This window comes from Chiloscyllium plagiosum, unplaced genomic scaffold (genome assembly GCF_037043375.1).
Source record: "Chiloscyllium plagiosum isolate Xiang-an unplaced genomic scaffold, Cpla_swu_hap1 HiC_scaffold_7, whole genome shotgun sequence".
Classification (NCBI taxonomy): Eukaryota; Metazoa; Chordata; class Chondrichthyes; order Orectolobiformes; family Hemiscylliidae; genus Chiloscyllium; species Chiloscyllium plagiosum.
In genome coordinates this window covers 108,188,608-108,211,685 of record NW_028270145.1, presented here as the reverse complement: position 1 = coordinate 108,211,685, position 23,078 = coordinate 108,188,608, and the positions used below count along the sequence as shown (strand labels likewise).

The 23,078-nt window shown below is 44.8% G+C and overlaps 1 long non-coding RNA gene across 2 annotated transcripts; it reads right to left on the bottom strand.

Annotated features, from left to right (window-relative positions):
• Nucleotides 1-7,811: 7,811 nt before the first annotated feature.
• Nucleotides 7,812-10,678, bottom strand: LOC122551786 (uncharacterized). 2 transcript variants are annotated; one of them, XR_006312200.2, is made up of 3 exons: nucleotides 10,626-10,678; nucleotides 9,853-10,071; nucleotides 7,812-9,239 (listed from the first exon to the last, which is right to left on the bottom strand). It is a non-coding gene; the product is annotated as an uncharacterized LOC122551786 (long non-coding RNA). The 2 variants fall into 2 exon arrangements; XR_015757560.1 differs by having other exon boundaries at nucleotides 10,552-10,663.
• Between the last annotated feature and the right edge of the window lie 12,400 nt (nucleotides 10,679-23,078).

The window sequence follows — 23,078 nt, the reverse complement described above, 5'->3', positions numbered from 1 at the left end:
CCTTTTCTATTCAAGTACCTCGCCAAATGCCTTTTATTGCTCCTTCCCTAATTACCCAAAGTGCTGCTCAGAGTCAACCACATTGCTGTGAGTCTGGAGTCATATGTAGGCCAAAGTGAGGACTGCAGATGCAGGAAAATTCAAAGTCAAAAATTGTGGTGCTGGAAAAGCACAACAGGTCAGGCAGCATCCGAGGAGCAGGAGAGTCGATCTTCATCAGGGGCTTATGTCCGAAACATCAACTCTCCTGCTCCTTGGATGCTGGCTGACCTGCTGTGCTGTTCCAGCACCACACTTTTTTGACAGGTCAGCCAAAAGAAACTACCAGGGTGGCAACTCTGTCCCTCAGGGGATAAGTGAGCCAGATGGGATTTCTGACAGTCAAACCCTTAATTCCAGATTTCTTTTTTATTGGATTCAAATTCAGCCATCTGCCATAGCAGGATTTGAACCCAGGTCAATAGGAAGCATTATCTAGACCGCTGGATTAACAGCTTAGTGATAATACCATCAGGCCATTGCTGCCCCATTACTTGCAGATAGTGGTGTTCCCATATATCTGCTGCCCTTGTCCTCCTAGACGGAAGTGGTCATTGATTGGAAGGTGCTATCTAAGGATCTTTGGTGACTTTCTGCTGTCTATGTAGATAGCACACCCTGCTGCTACCGAGCATCAGTGGTGGTAGGGGTGGATGTGGTGCCAATCAAGCAGGTTGCTTTGTCCTGGATGGTGTCACGCTTCTTGAGTGTTGATGGAGCTGCCCCCATCCAGGCAAGTTGGGAGTATTCCATCACACTCCTGACTTGACCCTTGCCAATGGTGGATAGGCCCCTTGGATGCTGCCTGAACTGCTGTGCTCTTCCAGCACCACTAATCCAGAATTTGGGGAGTTAAGAGTTGAGTTTACTCCCTGCACGGCTCCTAGCCTCTGACCTGCTGTTTAGCCACAGTAGTTATATTACTATGTTCAGTTTCTGGTCAATAGTGGTGCTAGTAATCAAATTCAAATTCCACTAGCTGGTTGAGTGAGATTTGATTTTTGCATGCCCCAAATACTAGTCTCAGCCTTGGGATAACTAGTTTGGTAACATTACCACTATGCCACCATCTCTGCCTGCGGTCCTTTGTAGGTTGCCAGAGAGTGGGAACGCTGGACAACAACTTGGAAAAATCGATTCTCCATTTACAATGAGCTGTGATACCAAACGAGAGAAATTTTCTCTCTGTGTCTTTGGCTTAACAAATGACAGGTGCTGTGCTGTACATTGACGGCTAGAATATTCCCTCTCTTTGATGCAGGATGTTATGACAGTGAAAGATTAATGATCGTTTTGTAGTCACTGTGAATGATAACCTAAGGCTATTCACCAGAGTGCGATGCAATCAATATTTACATTATAAACGGTTTACTCGAACACTCAGAGCCACAATAAGTTCCAATAAGATTATATCCAATTAGGTAATTAATGTAGATGGTGAAATGCAAAATAAAACAAAATACCCTGCAAGTTTTAGCCAGTTTGGCAGCATCTGCAGGGAGAGAAATGGAGTTAACACTTCATGTCATGGAAAAATGTGTATTTTAACCCTGATGTTGACCTCCTGACTTCCTGCCCAATATTTATCCATCATCCCACTGAAACAGAAAATTTGGCCATTGCCTTTATTGCTGTCTGCAAGAGCTTGTTGCACCTAGATTGACCACAGTATGGGGATGCAGTCATTGCTGGCTGGATCAATAATTATTGCCCAGCACTAAGTGCTCTGAGGAGGTTTAGAGTTGACCACGTTTGCTGTGGGTCTGGAGTCACATGTACGCCAGGTCAGGCATATATCGCTGTTCTTATGGTGTCACTGAGTCAAAATGCTGGAACTCCGTCCCCCAGCAACATTGTGGGTCTACCTACAGCACATAGACTGCAGCATTTCAAAAAGGCAGCTCACCACCACCTTCTCAAGGACAATTAGGTTCAGGCAACAAATTCTTGCCCAGCCAGTAACATCTATCATTTGCAAGATCCCTAAAGCATGGAAACAGGCCATTCAGCCCATTGAATCCACAGCAACCCTCCAAAGAACATCTCACCCAGTTCTAACCCTGGCCAATCCACCCTAACCTGCACAGCTTTGGACTGTGGGAGGAAACCAGAGCACCCACAGGAAACACACACAGACACGGGGAGAATGTGCAAACTCCACACAGACAGCTGCCTGAGGCTGGGATCAAACCTGGATCTCTGGTGCTGTGAGGCTGCAGTGCTAACCACTGAGCCACCTTGCCATCCACACTGAAAGAATATTGGAGTCACGTGTAGGTCAAACCAGGTAAAATAACACATTTCCGTCTCTAAAGGATATTTGTGGACCAGGTGCTGTCGAAGGGACTGCGGTGAGTAGGCTATTTGTCCCACTGAGAATCTGTTAACACAGTAATTATTGCAGCACAGAGGGAGGCCATTCAATCCATTGCATCTCTGCCAGCTCTCTGTGATATATTGTGGTCACTCCCATACTCCATTCTATCCTGTAGCTCCCGCAGGTCTATTTCTCCGAAGTTTCCTTCCAATTTCCCATTGCAATCTTCACCTCATTGGCAGCAGGTTCTCGGTCAATACCAATTGCTGCATAAATAAATGGTTTCCCTCAACATCCCTCCCTGAAACTCCTGATCAAAATGTTGAATTTGTGTAGGCTGGTATTTGCACATTCAGCCAATGGGAACAGCGTTGCTCTGTTTATCATACCTAAACTCTCATTGTCCTGCACACCTCAATCAATTCTCCTTCCAATCTCCTTTACTCCAAGGAGAACTGGCAACCATCTCATCCTGTTTCTCCAACATAACCTTGCAACTAAATTCCCCCATCCCTGAAGGTATTCTGCTAAATCTCCTCTGTGGGGCTTCAATGAGGCTCATACCCTACCCTTGACATAGCGGAGCCTTTAGCCTTGATCTTCGAGTTGTCATTGTCTACAGGTTTAGTACCAGAGGACTGGAAGATTGCAAATTTTGTGCCCTTGTTCAAGAAGGGCAGTAGAGATGACCCAGGTAATTATAGACCAGTGAGCCTTACGTCTGTTGTAGGAAAAGTTTTGGAATCGATTATAAAAGATAGGATTTATAATCATCTAGCAAGCATCAGTTTGATTTCAGCTAGTCAACATGGTTTCGTCAAGGACAGGTCGTGTCTCACAAGCCTCATTGAGTTTTTGAGAAGGTGACCAAGCATGTGGATGAGGGTAGGGCAGTTGACATGGTATACATTGACTTCAGTAAAGCCTTTGATAAGGTTCCACATGGCAGGCTGTTGGAAAAAGTGCAGAGGCATGGGAATCAGGGTGATTTAGCAGTTTGGATTAGAAACTGGCTTTCTGTAAAAAGGCAGCGAGTGGTGATTGATTGAAAATATTCAACCTGGAGTCCAGTTACTAGTGGTGTGCCACAAGGATCTGTTTTGGGACCACTGCTGTTTGTTATTTTTATAAATGACTGAGCCTAATGCATAGTTGGATGGGTTAGTAAGTTTGCAGATGACACTAAAGTCGATGGAGTAGTGGACAGTGTGAAAGAATGTTACAGGTTGCAGGGGGACTTTGATAAACTGCAGAATTGGGCTGAGAGGTGGCAAATGGAGTTCAATGCAGCTAAATGTGAAGTGATTCACTTTGGAAAGAATAACAGGAAGGCAGAATACTGGTCAATGGGAAGATTCTTGGTAGTGTGGATGTGCAGAGGGCTCTTGGTGTCCATGTACATAGATCCCTGAAAGTTGCCACCCAGGTGGATAGTGCTGTTAAGAAGGCATACGGTGTGTTAGGTTTTATTGGTAGAGGGATTGAGTCCCGGAGCCATAATATCATGCTGCAACAATACAAAACGCTAGTGTGGCTGCACTTGCAATATTCTGTACAGTTCTGGTTGCCCCATTACAGGAAGGATCTGAAAGCATTGGAAAGGTGCAGAGGAGATTCACCAGGATGTTGCCTGGTCTGGAGGAAAGATCTTATGAGGAAAGGCTGAGGGACTTGGGTCGGTTCTCATTGGAACGAAGGCTAAGGGGGGATTTGATAGAGACATACAAGATGATCAGAGGATTAGATAGGATAGACAGTGAAAGTCTATTTCGAGGATGATGATATTGGCTTGCACAAGGGCCATAGTTGCAAATTGAGGGGTGAAAAATTTAAGACAGATATCAGAGGCAGGTTCCTTACTCAGAGAGTGGTTAAGGGCATGGAATGCCCTGCCTGCCAATGTAGTCAACTCAGCCGCACTAGGGGCATTTTCACAGTCCTTGGATAAGCACATGGATGATGATGGAATAGTGTAGGGGGATGAGCTGAGAATAGTTCACAGGTCGGCGTAACATCAAGGGTTGAAGGGCCTGTTCTGCGTTGTATTGTTCTATGTTCTAAAGTGCAGTTACCAACATGGTTAATCTAGCTGAGGTCTGATCAAAGCTTAAGCATAACATTCCTGTCTTTTTATGTTTTATAACTTCCTTCTTGGGGTGTGGGCATCACAGGCTGGGCCAGTGTTTATTGCCTGCTTATGGGCGGCATGGTGGCTCAGTGGTTGGCATTGCTGCCTCACAGCACCAGGGTCCCAGGGTCCCAGGTTCGATTCCAGCCTTGGGTAACTGTCTGTGTGGAGTTTGCACATTCTCCCCGTGTCTGCGTGGTTTGCTCCAGTTTGCTCCCACAGTCCAAAGACGTGCAGGTCAGGTGAATTGGCCATGCTAAATTGCCCATAGTATTAGGTGCATTAGTCAGAGGGAAATGGGTCTGGGTGGGTTACTCTGTGGAGGGTCAGTGTGGACTGGTTGGGCTGAAGGGCCTGTTTCCACACTGTAGGGAATCTAATCTAATCGCCTTTGAGAAGATGTTCTGTCTTCTTGTGAGACACTGCAGTCCTAGGGGTACACTCCGTTAGGGAGCGTATACCAGGATTTTGACGCAGCAACACTGAAGGAACAGCAGTATATTTCCAAGTCAGGATGGTCTGTGGCTCAAAGGGGCACTTGAAGGTGGTGGAGTTCCCTGGTATCTGTTGCCCTTGACTTTCTAGATGTTAGTGATTATTGGGAGGTACCATCAGAGAAGCCTTGGTGAATTTCTGCAGTGCATCTTGTACATGGTACTCACGACCTTGACTGGCCATCAGGGATGAATGTTAAAGGTGGTGGATGTGGTGCTAATTAAGCAGGCTGCTTTGGCCTGAATGGTGTCAAGCTGACGTGTTTTTGGAGCGACAGTCAGGTGGGGTGTGTTCCATCACATTCTTGATTTGTGCTTCATAGATCGTAGTCAGGCTTTGGGGAGTCAGGAAAGGAGTTACTTGCTGCAGGATTCCTAGCTTCAGATGTGCTTTTGTAGCCACTGCATTTATGTGACAAGTCCAGATGAAGATGAGGTTATAGTCGATGCTAATCCCCAGGATGTCGATAGTGGGGGATTCAGTGATTGTAAAGCCATTGAATGTCAATGGGCTTTGGTTAGATTCTCCCTTGTTGGAGATGGTTATTGCCTGGCACTTGTGTGATGGGAATATTATTTGCCACTTGCTAACCCAAGCCTGTATTTATCCAGGCCTTATTGCATATGGACTACTTCAGTGTCTAAGGAGTCACAAATGGTGCTAAACATTGTGTAATTATCAGTGAATATCCCCACTTCTGAGCTCGTGATGGAAGGTCAATAAATTTATTTATAAAACCTAAGATCCCATTTGTTTTGCTATCTAATGTCTCAATACATCCTGCACCTTCAACAATCAATCTACATGCATCACTCTGACATGCACACTCTGTAGAGCTATACCAATAAAACCATGATGCCTTTCCCCACACTTTGGCTAAAATGCATCTGTGTATTGAATTGTACCAATTACTTCTCTGCCCAGTCTACTGGCCTATCTTTGTCTTATTGCAGCTAGTTGTCAACATTGCATTTGTTATCATTGGCAAATATTTAAATTCTACTCTGTTCTCCAGTTTCAAAGAAAGCTGCTTTATAAAAATGATGAACTAAAGCAGTGACTAGCAGAATCTACTATCCTCCTGCCTATAGAATAAAGACTGGCCTTGTATTGCTCTTCTGCAAGAAAACCTTTAATTTCACCACTATCACTCATTATTTACCTATTATCTACAATTATTTGAAGGCACTGCACTTTCCTGGCTTTCAGCCCCACCCCACCTCGAGCCTGAGTTCTAAAATTCCTTCTGTCTCTATCTTATCCTGTAACACACACCTTACTTCTTGGACAATCCCTCCAGCTTTGACACCTCCTTACCTGACTCATTGTCAAATGTTGCTTGACCACAGCCTAGTGAAGTGGCTACCTTGTTGAAAGCTCTAGATCAGTGCATATTGCTGTTGTTGAAAGCTGGGGCCACACAGATCTCTGAGTGCACTGGGTTCCAATTGCTCATTGAATTGATCCAGGTAATCAATGGGGCCTGGAGGATTAAATCCATCACTGGGATCTGGGAGACCACAAGGGTAGTCAGTGCTCCTCCATCACCCACTATCCTGAGATAGCAGGCTGGTGCTAATCCTGTACTTTTGGTCCCTAGACTGAGATGAGAGAGTTAGGAGTTTGAACTTCAGTGAAGGCTTATGGAAGGTGGAGTTACAGTGGTAATATCAGTGAACCATTAATCCAGAAGCTAATCTTTTGGGGAGACAGGGTTTTGAATTCCACAATGCCAGATAATGAAATTTAAATTGAATTCAAATCAGGAATGGTTCACCTATTGGCAAACTAATGTTGATTGTCATAAAAGGTCGGTTCACTGACCTGCCATTCTTGCCCAGTCTGGTTTACAGGTGACTCTAGATCCATGACAAATTGATTGCCTTTTCATTGTCCTCTGAACAATTTGGGATTAGCAATAAATGCTGACCCAGCCAACACCCACACCCCCTGGAGGCAATTTTGAAAGGCCAAAGCAGTTGGCGTAATCTCTAAACAGGCCCATTCAAAGCTTTTCAGCACATCCCAGAGGATCTAAGAACGGGGATTGTATCCAATTCAAAACCGGGAATATGGACTACATCCAAAATGAGGGAAATTGGACCAGCCTGGCCAGAATCGGGAACGAATTGGGCCACAAATAAGGATGATGGTCGGATCTCCCAAAACAAAGAGGGGAACAGCTTGGAACAGGGAATGTGCCCAACCAAAAAATAAAACGGGCGGCACGCTGGCTCAGTGGTTAAGACTGCTGCCTCATAGCGCCAAGGACCTGGGTTCAATTCCTCGGGTGACTGTCTGTGTGGAGTTTGCACATTCCCCCCATACCTGCGTGGGTTTCCTCTGGGTGCTCCAGCTTCCTCGCACAGTCCGAAGATGAGCAGGTTAAGGTGAATTGGCCATGCTAAATTGCCCATAGTGTTCAGGGATGTGTAGGTTAGGTGTATGAGTCAGGGGTAAATGTAGAGCAATAGGGTAGGGGAATGGGTCTGAGTGGGTTACTCTTCAGAGGGTTGGTGTGGACTTGTTAGACTGAATGGCCTGTTTCCACACTGTAGGAATTCTATGAAAACAAAGATACAAAAATTGGAAATGGTCAGGTTCTGGAAGCAGGAAATGGATTTTCATCTGGGGAAAAGGCAGGAAATAGGAGTTGAGGATTAGCAGAGCAGAACGGATGGGCTAAATGCTACACTTCTGCTCCTACATCTTAAGGTTTATCGATCTCACACATACACGCGCACCCCCCCACCCCCCACAATGGGTTATTCACAATTATGATTTTGTACAATCCCAGTCTTGCCAACTCCATTGAGACACAAGGAATTCGGAAGGTGTTTCTGTTTATTCCAATAGTTTGCATAAAAGACAACTCTTGCCAAGTTTATTTTTTTCAAAGAAACACAATCACATTTGTAATCTATTTCGGTCTTCACCCAGTAAAACTTCGATTGTTTCACAAAATTTGGGACTTTTTAAAAACAATCAATGTTATGAAAGAAGTTATGGAACATATTGGATCAGTCACAGGGATGTACAGCACGGAAACAGACCCTTCGACGAACTCGTCCATGCCGACCAGATATCCTAACCTAATCTAGTCCCATTTGCCAGCATTTAGCCCATATCCCTCCAAACCCTTCCTATTCATATACCCATCCAGATGCCTTTTAAATGTTGTAACTGTACCAGCCTTGACCACTTCCTCTGACAGCTCATTCCTTACACATACCACCTTCTTGTGTGAAAAAGTTGCCCCGTAGGTCTGTTTTATGTCTTTCCCCTCTCACCCTAAACCTATGCCCCCTAGCTCTGGACTCCCACACCCCAGGGAAAAGACCTTGTCTATTCATCCTATCCATGCCCCTCATGATTTTGTAAACTTCTATAAGGTCACCCCTCCAGTGAAAACAGCCCCAGCCTGTTCAGCTTCTCCCTATAGCTCAAACCCTCCAACGCTGGCGACGTCCTTGTAAATCTTTTCTGGCCCCTTTCAAGTTTCACAACGTCTTTCCGATAGGAAGGAGACCAGAATTGCACGTAATGTTCCAAACGTGGCCGAACCAATGTCCTGTACAGCCGCAACGTGACCTCCCAACTCCTATACTCAGTGCTCTGACCAATAAAGGAAACCATACCAAACACCTCCTTCACTATCCTATCTACCTGAGACTCCACTTAGAAGGTTCAAGTCACCTTGTCAAGATGGAGAGGACATTTCACCAGGTCCATAGCTGTTCAGCATCCTTCGCTGGGTTTGTTTGGTGGGTACCAGGAGGTAATTCTCAGTACGGTCATGGGGCGGGGCGGGTGGGGGTGGGAGTGAGGGGGCTTCTCCGCAGATATACCACCCCTGCGTAACGCGAGCCGAACGAACAAAACTTTTACAACAGGTATTGTTTGTTTGGCTCGGCGTCAGGCAGGCGTAGAGCGAGCTCGGTTCCTCAAGACGGTTCCAAGGAGAAGGGGGGAGGAAGTGGGGGAAGAAACGTCCAACTATTCACACCGAGCGAGACAGAGAAAGAGAGAGAAAGAGAAAGAGGCGAGGGAATCTTCCAATCTCCCAGAGATCGTCCCATCTGCCTCCTGTAGGATCTGTAACCTGAGCTTCCCAAGTCTGACCCACTACTGTCCCGGGTCACAGTGAAGTGTTCCTCTTCTTTATCCTGACGTGGCTTTTTGTAGAGGGAGGGCAGAGCCATGGTGGGGGGTGGGGTGGGGGGGCGGCGAATGTCTCTGTTTGATCACAATCCTCTCAAACTACAGAGAGAGAGAGAGAGAGAGGTTAGGTTTACTTCATTCTGAAACAAGACAAGATACCTCAAACTATACTGTTTAAAATCAGTTCCAAATTTTCACGGTGTGGTTTACTTCCCTCTCTCCCCCCACAAAAAAAAACTACCATTGAGACTTAACATTGCAGAAATTATCCTAATGCAAATTGAAAGGGAAGGGCTGAGATGGTGACAGTGGATTCAGGTTCGAGTCCAGGTGCAGTCACGTCAACCAAATGGGCAATTTTCAGACTTGAATTTCAGAAAAGAAAATTCAAAGCTATGTACACACTTTGGATGATTAAAGTCACATCCATAAAGAAGTATTCGACCCATGAGTTGTGTCAGAGCGGACATAAATTTTTAGCTGTTGACTGAGTTTCAATAACATCAAAAAAATGTCATTGCAACAAGTTTATTTGAGAGACAGCCTTCATATCCTGTTCCCTCAAGTCACTCCATCTGAAATATTTGCTCTGAAACTGACTCGTCCCCAATACCTTCAGAACTTTATCTTTCCCCACCCATTAGAAATAAATGAATAGTATTGTTTTGTTTAGTATTGTTCTGGAGATGTTTAATATTTATATAATACACACCCACACATCCCGGAAATATCACACTCTTTTCAATTTAATGGCAAGTCGCTGGGGCCATTCATCAGTGTTTTTTCTCTCTCTCTCAAAGCGCCTTTCGGCATTGTTAACGAGTCTCAAATTCTGCAGTGAACTTTCTTTAAGAAGCTTATGGAAATCCAGACGTTGCAGAGGATGTAAAGAGAGAGAGAGATTGCAAAAGCAGCTTCAGATTGCCAATAGCTGCAAAAATAAAACACGAAAAGGCGAATAAACTACAGGTCCAATATTGCGGAGACGCTACCTGACCCTGGTGTTTCGTTTTGCGCCCTTACATGAGGGAGAAAGGGAAGAAGTTAATTTAAAAATTCGACTTGCTTTTCAAAAATATCATTTTGCATTGAAATTGTACCCATCCACCCGAAAAAAAATATTATTTTGCATAGAAAGTGTACCCATCTACCCCAAAAATATTATTTTGCTTTCAAATTTTACGCATCCACTCCCAAAAATATTATTTTCCATTGAAATTGGACGCATACGATTTTAAAAAAAAAGCATTGAAATTGTATTTGTGCAACCGAAAAAAAAAAATTAGCATTGAAATTGGACGCATGGTAACCCAAAACATGTTATATCGCATTGAAATTAAGGTGGACTTTGCTTCGATTGTAAATTTCCCCCCGAGTTTGCAAAGTTCCAAAGACGACGGACGGCCCTTACCCGCATTTTGGGGTGTCTGGTCTAAGTGACACGTAGGCAAGCGATCTCACAGGTAGCGCTGAAGGCGAACTCACCTGAGCTGGGAAGTCTGTCGAGCAGAGGCCACGGGAACTGGCTTAGTCTGAGAGTCCAGCCGCCCCTTATAAAGCACCCCCCCCCCCCCCCTACCCCACCCCTTCCACTCCCACCCCCTAGCGGTTCATCACGGGCGAGAAGACAAAAGGAGTGTCAGAGACAGGATTTCACTGGCATCTGTCCTGGAGAGCAGGGTTCCTGAGAGGTGCACCTGTCAGGCACTGAGATTAAATATTGACATTGAGAACAGGTAATGAGCGCTCATTAGCCTTTGGGGAGGGAGGGAGGGAGGGAGAGGAGGGTGGAGAGAGAGAGAGAGAGAGAGAGAGAATCTCTTCGTGCAAAAACCCAAAACAGCCCTGCGAAACATGGGAGGGAGCTGCTTAACATTGGGGCTTGTCCTGACGATAGAATCAGAATTGTCTGAGGTGCGAGGTGAGTTGTAGCAGGAGGAACCTGTTCCCCGTTAACACCTGCCTATTTCCACAGCGGGAAGGTGGGAGGAGAACATGAGGATGCAAAAAGGGAAACATAGGGCGAAGCGGGCAAGGCAGACGTGGCGAGACTGGAAGCCTCAGAGAGAATATGGGAAGGATGTGAGAGGCTCAATGAAAAGCCATTGCCAGGAAAGGTACACGTTAAACAGACCATTGGTTTGCTACATTGACAGAGTGCCCCTTTAGCTTTCAGCTCCCTTTATCTTTCCCTAGTTATTTTATCCAATTTACTGACTCAATATCTGGGCATTAACTGTTGTAGGTACTAATCCTGAAGCTTTCTCCAACTCTCTTTTGCCTTCATGGTTGTGTAAGCTCTCCACTTTCCTTTACCCTTTTGTGTGTCCCATTATGGGATTTTACTGTGTACAATGTGTTCACCGCCTACAGTCAAAGGCATTATCTAAATGCGGGATTTTCCCTGTCATTGCCTTCTTTCCAATCTTAGATTAGACTACTTACAGTGTGGAAACAGGCCCTTCGGCCCAACTAGTCCACACCAACTCTCCGAAGAGCAGCCCACCAGACCCATTTCCCTATATTTACCCCTTCATCCGACACTACGGGCAGTTAAGCATGGCCAATTCACAGGTAGCGCTGAAGGCGAACTCACCTGAGCTGGGAAGCCTGTCGTTGCACGTTTTTGGACTGTGGGAGGAAACCCACGCAGACACGGGGAGAATGTGCAAACTCCACACAGACAGTTGCCTGAGGCAGGAAATGAACCCGGGTCTCTGGCGTTGTGAGGCATCAGTGCTAACCACTGTGCCACCGTGCTCTGTCCCATCTGTACCTATCACGATGCAAGTGTCCCTGGACTGGGAATCCAGAGGATCGACCCAATGCACAATGGAGACAGGGGTTCAAATCCCGTCACAAAGTTTAAATTAAATGAACAAATCTGGGCATTGATTGTTGTAAAAGTTCAAGAGCTTTTGTGGTGGTACACCCACCTGTGAACCAGGAAGTTCAATCCCATCTGTTCCAGAGAAGTAAGATAATATATTTGAATGGGTTCATTAGAAACTTCTGAAAAACCCATTTGGGATGGCACAGTGGCTCAGTGGTTAGCACTGCTGGCTCACAGCACCAGGGACCCAGATTCAATTCCAGTCTTGGGCAACTGTCTGTGTGGATTTTGCACATTCTCCCTGTGTCTGCATGGGTTTCCTTCCACAGACCAAAGATGTGCAGGTCAGGTGAATTGGCTATACTAAATTACCCATAGTGTTAGGTGCATTAGTCAGAGGGAAATGGGTCTGGGTGGGTTAGTCTTCAGAGGGTCAGTGTGGACTTGTTGGGCCGAAGGGCCTGTTTCGACACTATAAGGAATCTAATCTAAAGTCCCTTTCAGAAAGGAAATCTGCCATCCTTACCTGGTCTGGCCTACATGTGACTCCAGACCCACGGAAATGTAGCTGACTCTCAACTGCCCTCTGAGACAGCCAAGCAAGCCAGTTCAATTGAAAGGTAATTAATGAAGCTAGATGGTACCCACTTCCCATGAAAGAATAAAACAATTCTCATTGTTATATTTTCCTCAAATCTCCCTCCATCACTGATGCCATCAATAAGATGCACTACAGAAATTAATCAAAGACCCTTAAACAGCACTTTCCAAACCCATGACCACTTCCTGATGAAGCGCTTACGCTCAAAACATCAACTCTCCTGCTCTTCAGATGTTGCTTAACCAGCTGTGCTTTTCCAGCACCACACTCTTCAACTCTGATCTCCAGTATCTGCAGTCCTCACTTCCCCCCCCCCCCCCCCCCATGACCACTTCCATCCAGAAGGACAAGGGCAGCAGATACATGGGAACACCACTATCTACAAGTTCCCCTCCAAGCCACTCATCATCCTGACTTGGAAATATATTGCCGTTCACTGTCACTGGGTCAGAGTCATGGAAGTAATGGAACTGTGGGTGTCACTGCACCTCCGTGCAGTACAGCAATGTGAGAAGGCCACTCTCCAATACTTTCTCAAAAGCAGGTAGCAATTGGAAATAAGGGCTGGCCCAGCCAGCAACACCCATGTCCCGTGGACACAGTTTGAAAAAAAAGTTGAGCCTTTCAGAGTTTGAGGAAGTGTCATACTGGAGTTAAATCATAACTCTACTTCTCTCTCTACAGATGCTGCCTGACCTGCTGAGTTTCTCCATCATGTTGTTATTAAAGTAGCCATTCAGTTCCCCAAATCATTAAGTTGCAAAAATGCGAAATACTTGCTGGCCCTGTCAGTGACACCCACATCCTGAGATTGAATATTTCAGCAATATTTAGTATAACGACACCCATTATTTGATGTCAGCTACATACTAGATATAAAAGGAACCTGATTTTACAGGTAAATACCAGTATATTTCCCCACAGCTGAGCCATAGCTTCTACAGTAAATATTTATAGAGGAGCAGTTCGGTGTCATTTAGCTAAAGTTGAATTCTGATTTAACTAACAATATTGGATCACAGGAATCAGGTTGAGATAGGAGAGGCGGTAAAATTGTGAAATGTAAATGCTTCCCTGCTCAATTGATTTGAAGATCAGAATAATCTGAAACACTGAGAAATTTGAAGTGTTGGCATGGTGTCAGTAGTATCTCACTTAGTAGGACAATCACCTTTTAGTCAGAAAATTGTGGTGTGGGTTCAAATCCCATGGCAACACTGGTTCTGACTGACAGTACCGCTAAGCTGAGGTGAAGCTTTGTCTGCAAATGAACAGTGTCATTTTAAAGAACTCAGGGGTGTTTTGGCCTGGCCAATATTTGTCCCACTGATATCTCTAGAATACAAATTATGCGGTCGTTGATCTCAATGCTGTTTGGGGATAGAACAGCCTGGAAATTGCTTGCTGCACTTCCTGGACTCCGACACTTCCTCCACTTCAGAATTTTTTCACCGGATACAAATTGCCGGTGTGCGGTCACAAAAAGGCATGAGGTAATTGTAACTCTTCCAGTTTCACAACTCCCCTCCAAATGTTACAGTTTATACATTCGCCCCTTCAAACGGTGACCAGACCTTTCAATCTCTGGAATTCTCTTCTTAAAAACTCCCCTGTGCTTTTTTAACTATCAGTTCTCCCTCAAGAACCTTGAGCGATATCCTAATGAGTTTTGAGAAGATTTGGAGCTCAGGTTGAGGTTCTAGATATGTGTTTGCTCGCTGAGCTGGAAGATCCATTTTGCGATGTTTTGTCACCATACTAGGTGATGTCATCAGCGAGCCTCCGATGAAGCATGATGTTATGACCCGCTTTCTATTTATGTGTTTAGGTTTCCTTGGGTTGCTGATGTGATTTCCTGTGGTGATGTAATTTCCTGTTATTTTTCTCAGAGGGTCGTAAATGGGGTCCACTAGTATCCTTACATACAGATGAGGAAGGACACCACTTCGACTGGGACAACACAGCCAAACAAAGACACACACAAAAATTCCTAGAAGCATGGCATTCTAACCAGAACTCTATCAACAAACACATCAACTTGGATCCCATTTACCAACCTCTGAGAAAAAGAACAGGAAATGACATCACCACAGGAAGTGACACCAGCAACCCAACGAAACCTAAGCACATAAATAGAGAGCAGATCATAACACCAGTGCTCCACTGTAGCTCACTGATGATGTTGCCTAGTATGGTGATGAAACATCTGAAAACGAATCCTCCAGCTCAGCGAGCAAATTTCCATCCAGATATCCTAAACCCTGTGAATCTGGCACCAGATTCTGTCTATAAACATTTGGGATAGTTTGTAGAACACAAGATATAGGAACGGGTGTAAGCTATTCAGACCCTCTAGCCTGCTCCACTTCTGTTTAGGATCTTTTCTTCTCCTTGAGTTCTCTAATTTTTAAACTCTAAATGAGTTCTACATTCCTCTTCAAAGGAAAATGTATTTGTAGCAACCACCATCTCTCACCATCCTGGCTTGGAAACATATCACCGTTTCTTCAGTGTCACTGGGTCAAAATCCTGGAACTCCATCCCCAACAACATGGGGCAGCATGGTGACTCAGTGGTTAGCACTGCTGTTTCACAGTGGCAGGGACCCAGTTTCGATTCCACCCTTGGGCAACTCTCTGTTTGGAGTTTGCATGTTCTCCTCATGTCTGCATAGTTTTCCTCCCACAGTCGAAAGGTGTGCAGGTTAGGTGGATTGGCCATGCTAAATTGCCCACAGGGTGTAGGGATGTGTAGGTTAATGACTTAAAATGGGAAATGTAGGGTTACAGGGATGGGGTGGGTCTGGCTGGGATGTTCTTTGGAGGGTCGGAGTGGACTCCCTCCATACTGCAGGGATTCTACAAATAGTATGTTTCTACATATAGCAAATACACTGCGGTACTTCAAGAAGATGGCTCACCACCACCTAGGAACGGACAATAAATGCTGGCCCAAGCAGTGACGCTCACATCCCATGAATGAATAAAAATAAACACTGCCAAGTTCCCTCAAGATCTTAAAAAAATCATTAAGATCACCTCTCACTCCTCTAACCTCCAATGGACCTCAGGCTAACCTGCTCAATCCTTCCTCAGAAGGCAAACCCATATATTCCAGGAATAATTTAATTGAACCTTGTCCAACCAGCTGCTATGCAATCAAAGTGAATGGGACTGTACCAATCATACACTGGAAGTGAATGGGACTGTACCAATCATACACTGGAAGTGAATGGGACTGTACCAATCATACACTGGAAGAGAATGGGACTGTACCAATCATACACTGGAAGAGAATGGGACTGTACCAATCATACACTGAAAGTGAATGGGACTGTACCAATCATACACTGGAAGAGAATGGGACTGTACCAATCATACACTGAAAGTGAATGGGACTGTACGGTGGCACAGTGGTTAGCACTGTTGCCTCACAGCGCCAGAGACCCGGGTTCAATTCCCGCCTCAGGCGACTGACTGTGTGGAGTTTGCACGTTCTCCCTGTGTCTGTGTGGATTTCCTCCGGGTGCTCCGGTTTCCTCCCACAGTCCAAAGATGTGCAGGTCAGGTGAGTTGGCCATGCTAAATTGCCCGTAGTGTTAGGTAAGGGGTAAATGTATGGGTATGGATGGGTTGCGCTTCGGCGGGTTGGCGAGGACTTGTTGGGCCGAAGGGCCTGTTTCCACACTGTAATCTAATCTAATCTAAATGGGACTGTACCAATCATACACTGAAAGTGAATGGGACTGTACCAATCATACACTGAAAGAGAATGGGACTGTACCAGTCATACACTGAAAGTAAATGGGACTGTACCAATCATACACTGGAAGAGAATGGGACTGTACCAATCATACACTGGAAGAGAATGGGACCGTACTAATCATACACTGGAAGTGAATGGGACTGTACCAATCATACACTGGAAGTGAATGGAACTGTACCAATCATACACTGAAAGAGAACGGAGAGAACGGAATTGTACCAATCATACATTGGAAGAGAACGGGACTGTACCAACCATACACTGAAAGAGAACGGGACTGTACCAACCATACACTGAAAGAGAACGGGACTATACCAATCATACACTGAAAGAGAACGGGACTATACCAATCATACACTGGAAGTGAATGGAACTGTACCAATCATACATTGGAAGAGAATGGAACTGTACCAATCATACACTGAAAGAGAACGGAGAGAACGGAATTGTACCAATCATACATTGGAAGAGAATGGGACTGTACCACTGCTCCAGATGTGGTCTACCTAAGAGCCTACACTGCTGCAGCAACACATTCCTGTTTTCCTACTCAATTCCCTTTACACGAAACATTGCATTTGCATTCCTCAGCACTTGCTGCACCTACACACTAACCTGCAGGTTTGTGAAATCATGTACCAAGACACCCAGAGCCCTCTGTACCGAGGATATGAGAAACATCCCTCTATTTAAATAAATTGATGCTTTTCTAACCTTCCTGTCAAAGTGGACAAGTTCACATTTTCCTACTTTACACTCCATCTGCCAACGTTTGGCCCAATCACTTAACCTCTCCAAATCCCACTGTAAACATATTAAATTTTCTTCCAAATGAGCTCAGCATAGCCATAAGGATGATTTCCCTCACATAGAATTCCTACAGTGTGGAAACAGGCCATTTGGCCCAACAAGTCCACACCAACCCTCACATAATACTGAAAAGTGTATTTTAGTGGCATTGTGAATGATGTCTTGAAACCTGCCTCACTGAGCCCAAAATGTCAATGATGTCTCAGGTTACAAGGGTGGCAGAGTGGCTCAGTGGTTAGTACAGCTGCCTCACAGAACCAGGGACCCTCGTTCAATTCCACCATTGGGCAACTGTCTGGATTTTCCTCTGTGTTCTCCAGTTTCCTCCAACAGTCCAAAGGTGTGCAGGCTAGGTGGATGGGCCATGCTAAATTGCCAACTGTGTACAGGCTAGGTGGGTTAGCCATGGAGAATGTAGGGTTATAGGATTTGGATGGGTCTGGATGGGATGCTCTTTGGAGAGCCAGGATGGGCTGAATGGCCTGTTTCCATACTGTAAAGATTCTATGTCTCATGCAAAACCAGTTCTCCCATGTACTAGCACCTTCCCACTCTTTCTCCCATTTACTGGTGTCTGCCCCAATTCTTGCATTTACTATATTCCCCATCAATCTCATTACTCACTGTTCCTTCACCATCCCTGCCCAAATTTACATTAGTTTCTTGATGTCTTTAACAACCATTGTAATTCTGAACTTCACCATCCCAAAACATGCAGCATATTTGGCCCATCAGTCCCAAACCGATTCTTTAACCATGCTCTCCAATTAGACACAGTCACCTCTTCATTCCCCACAGCCTTGAAAATTCCTATTTATACATAATTCCCTGGTGAATATTCCTATTCTTCTTCCACCAAACTTTCACTTAGCACCTTGCAGATATATAGCAATTTGTGTCAAAATTAAAATCAAATCTGGGACTGAGTCCTGAAACAATTCATTGACGCCTGTATAAGTGTCGAATAAGTCAGATCTTCATTGACAGAAATCATTAACTGTCAAAGACTTGTATTAACCTATTTGTACTTCAGGGTCGACACTCAATAATTCTGAGCCAGGGTTCTGCAATGTTATGAAGCATCAAATCAAAGTGCCTTATTAACCAAATCAGCACCAAATTCCAGATATAGTGCCAACCATATTTTAGCTTTAGCCATTTCAAGTCTGGATTTCTGCTACATCATTAAACAGATTACTTCAAATTTAACAATGTAGTTTAACTAAAGGATTAATAGCTTAAGAGTCAGATTCTACAAAAATCCATTTCACATAAATTTGTCCTCATTGATTATTTCAGAATGTGGAGATTGGGTGACTCCCAACAAGCAACTCAAACATTATTTTGGCAACTGTCCTGAGAATGTGGTGGAAATTGATTCAAACATGGTTAAAAAAGAATACAAAAAGGGCAACCAAAAGTTGCAGGGCTAGTGGGTAATAGGAACTGGTGTAGGATTCATTGGATAGTTCTTCCAATGAGACAGTATACGTACAAGAGGTTGAACACGCTCTATGATTCTATAATGAGCTTGCCACTTCACCCTGCCGCCCCCATTTGTCGGTATTTGGTTCTCGTTGAGATTTCTAATCAGAAAAATAAAACCAAAGAACTGTGGGATGCTGGAAATCAGAAAGAAAAACCGAAATTGCTGGAAAAGCTCAGCAGGTCTGGCAGTATCTGTGGAGAGCAAGCAGAGTTAACGTTTCAGATCCAGTGACCCTTCTTCAGAGCTCTCTTATCTCTTCATTTGATTGACTGTTGTGACACACTAGCTGAGGGATGTCAGTATTGGAAAACTGAACTCACTGTCTTTGCTTCTCTCTGTCCATTGTCCCAAGCGCCCAATTGCAGCAACCTGCATTTCCCCAGGTTGTGAGAGGATTATTTGTAAAGTGTCAAGTGCAGATTGAAGGTCCTACTACAATACTGAGGGTGTGCTGCATTGTTCAACGCGTTGTCCTTCAGAGAGACATTAAACTAAAGTCACTCTGTCCTCTCAGGTCAGTGTGAAAGATTTCATAGTACAAAGAACAAGGAAATTCTCCATAGTGTCCAGCTCACTAGTTGTCATTTAAACAAGCTAAATAATATTTATCATATTGTGGCTTTTGGCACCTTGCTGTGTGCAAATTGGCTTCTGCATTTCCTACATCACAAATATGACTGTGTTTCAAATGGGCAATAAGATGGCTCAGTGGTTGGCATTGCTGCCACACAGCACCAGGAACCCGGGTTCGATTCCACCCTCGGGCAATTGTCTCTGTGGAGTTATCACATTCTCCCTGTGTCTGTGCGGGTGTCCTCCAGGTGCTGTAGTTTCCTCCCACCTCCAAAGATGTGCAGGTTAGGTGGATTAGCCATTGAGGAGAAAGTGAGGACTGCAGATGCTGGAGATCAGAGCTGAAAATGTGTTGCTGGAAAAGCGCAGCAGGTCAGGCAGCATCCAGGGAACAGGAGAATCGACGTTTCAGGCATGAGCCCTTTCCTGAAGAAGGGCTTATGCCCGAAACGTCGATTCTCCTGTTCCTTGGATGCTGCCTGACCTGCTGCGCTTTTCCAGCAACACATTTTCAGCTCTGGATTAACCATTGGGAATGCAAGGTGATGCGGTAGTGGGGTAGGTCTGGGTGGGCTGCTGTTTGGATGGTTGGTATGGGCTGATTACACTTCCACACTGTAGGGATTTTATGAATTTGGCTGTAAATCGTTTGATGAGATTTTGAAAACTGCTGTATAAAGGTAAATTAATTCTCAACACTCCTACTGTGTTCCAGTGAATAAACTCAGAAATAAGCCCTTCCTGATGAAGGGCTTTTACCCAAACCGTCGTTTTTCCTGCTCCTCGGATGCTGCCTGACCTGCTGTGCGTTTCCAGCATCACTCTGATCTAGACTCAGAAATAAGAAAGTCTTGCTTAGTCTCTATACACCTGTGCTTTGGCCTCAAGTGGTGCATTATGTGTGAAGCTCTGGGCAGCTGAGGATGCATAATTATAATGAAAACATATACCTATAGACCAGGTAGAGTGACTCATCAACAAAAAATTGTATTTAGGCAGACATGGCTGCTGCAGATGCTGGAGATTAGAGTCAAGGTTAGAGTGGTGCTGGAAAAGCACATCAGGTCAGGCAGCATCTGAGGAGCAGGAGAGTCGACGTTTTGGACAAAAGCCCTTCATCAGCAATGGCATAAATTGTATTTCTCAAGCACATTTTATTATATTATGTTTCACACCCTTTAAGAGGCATGTTTATACTGTCACCTCTGTATCATTGCATGTGACTAAGGGCATAAAGCTCTCATTCCCCATCTTACCTCCAACCATTTGAACTATGACAATCTCCTGGGAGCAGACTGTTCTATTGTAAACTAAGAGCTTATTATTCACCCAGACACTTAAGTGCCTCAGGAATGTAATTTTTGTGCATAATAGTTAATTGTAATAAATCAATACGCCAAATTAAAAAAGGGTAGTGTGATGGCTAAATGGTTAGCACTGTCACCTCACCGCATCAGGAACCCGGGTTTGATTCCACCCTTGGGTGACTGTTTGTGGACGTTCTCCCCATGTCCATGTGGGTGGCCGTCCATTAGCCCACAGATGTATAGACTAGGTGGATTGGCTGTGCTAAATTGTCCGTTCTGTCCAGGGATATGCAGGCCAAGGGAAAATACAGGGTAACAGGGCAGGTAGAATGCTCTTTGGAGGGTTGGTGTGGACCCGATGGGCCAAATGGCCTGCTTCCACACTGAAGAGAGTTTTATGATTCAAAACCACGATACCTCACCCAATCGCTTACCTTAGAGGGGAAAACCACAAGCAATGCCATATCACAGAAAATGCCCTGCCAGGGGCAAACTCATGCCACCCGTGAAATGCCCCAAAGTGCCACAGAGGAGCTTATCAGGACTGCATTACAGAGAAGGAGAAAGTGGGGACTGCAGATGCTGGAGATCAGAGTCAAGAGTGTGGTGCTGGAAAAGCACAGGAGGTCAGGCAGCATCCGAGGAGCAGGAGAATTGACATTTCAGGCACAAGCCCTTCATCAGGACTGATGAAGGTCTTATGCCTGAAACATTGATTCTCCTACTCCTTGGATGCTGCCTGACCTGCTATGCTTTTCCAGCACCACACTCTCGACGCTACATCGCAGAGAAGAATTACTTGCATTGGAAACTGTTTCGAGAAGGTTAAATAGGCCGATCCCTGGGATGAGGGGCTTGTTTTATGAGGAAAGGTTAAGCAGCTTGAGCCCATCCTGAGTGGGTTTAGACACATGAGAGCTGATCCTAATGAAAATACAAAAGTTGTGAGAGAATCTGACAAGGCAGATGCTGAGTGAATGTTTCCCTTCACAAGGGAATCTAGAATGAGTACAGTGTGCTAAATTGAAAGGAGTGCACAGAAATCGCTGCTCTCCTTGGAAGGAGTGTATGGGACTTTGGATGGATGAGGCAAAGGAGGAGGTGTTAACTCTCCTGCAGCGGGTATGGAAATGTGCTGTAGGGAAGGAGCGGGATGTTCAGATATAACCAGTGAGGCAACAGGCAGCCGCGTGGGGAGAGTCTCTTCGGAATTCCAACAGGGTAGGGGAGAAGAAGACCAGTTTGGGGGTGGTGCCACGATTTGTCGGAGATTGCAGACTGAATGGCGGAGGCTGGGGGTGTGCAAGTTGAGTTCAAGGGGGAGACCTGGAGTGGTTTGGGAGCAGAGGGGAGGGGTAAGAGCAGATCTGTGTGAGATTTGCCAATCAATGGGCAGACCATGGTGAGGAGAGGGGAGAGAAATCCTTGTCTAAGGAGAAAAGAAGTGTCGGTCTGGAAGGTTGCAGTAGAGATCGAGAATCTAGGAGAAGAGAACAGAGAGGAAAAGGCAGACCATTCTTACCCGTATAATTTTCTCAAAAGTTACATGACTCCAGGTTATATTCTGACAGGTTTGTTTGAAATTACAAGCTTTTGGAGTGCTGCTCCTTTGTCAGAAGGACTATAATTTGGTGTCGTGTGACTTCTGACCTTGTCCACCCCAGTCCAACACTGGCGCCTCCATATCCTGGCTACCTTACTATTTTGGGCCTGGGTTTCTTTCCTCGTTTGGATTTGATTTGATTTGATTTATTATTGCTACGTACCGAGGTACAGTGGAAAGTTTGGTTTTGCCTGCAGTACAGGCAGCTTAGAGTACACAATGGGCATTAGGGTAATAGAACAGAGTGAGGAATGCAATCCTACAGCAGCAGAGAAGATTCACAGAGAGCAAAATCAATATTAAATTTAAAATTTGAAAGGTCCATTCAGAAGTCAAAAAACAGCGAGGAAGAAGCTGTTCTTGAATCTATTCATACATGTATACAAACCTGTCCTTATTAGTGGGTTTCCTTGTATTTTAACAGTACAGTGTGTTCTCTCCATTTTTATATTCTATTAATACGTGACAAGTAGGTATCAATGATTTACAGAACAAAATATATTCCAAACAGTCTTGTCACTGTCCACCTCAATGGAATATGACGTCTAACAATTAGTGAGGATGCTTACTTTACCCAGGCAGTGGGTCATTTGCAGAATGATTATGTTGTGATATTAATCTTTCATACATTGACGTTCAAATGAAAATGAACTTCTGTTATTGCATTTCAATTACGCTGATTGAGGGAGTTGTTCAGGAGCTGTGGGGGTGGCTGATATCAGTTAACACCTGTCACATTGCCTGAGAAAGGACAAGTAGGCACAGGGTCTAATCGAAATAAATAACAGAACGCGAGGTTACTATGGCAGAAAGAGTCTGTAACTTATTTACACTTAACACCAAAGCTGCTTTTGACAGTGGACAACTCTTTTTGAACCATGGGTTGTTGGTTAGACTCACCCCAGTGACCTGAGCACAACATCAAAGCCGAGTCAGATAGTGAAGGAGTGCAGTACT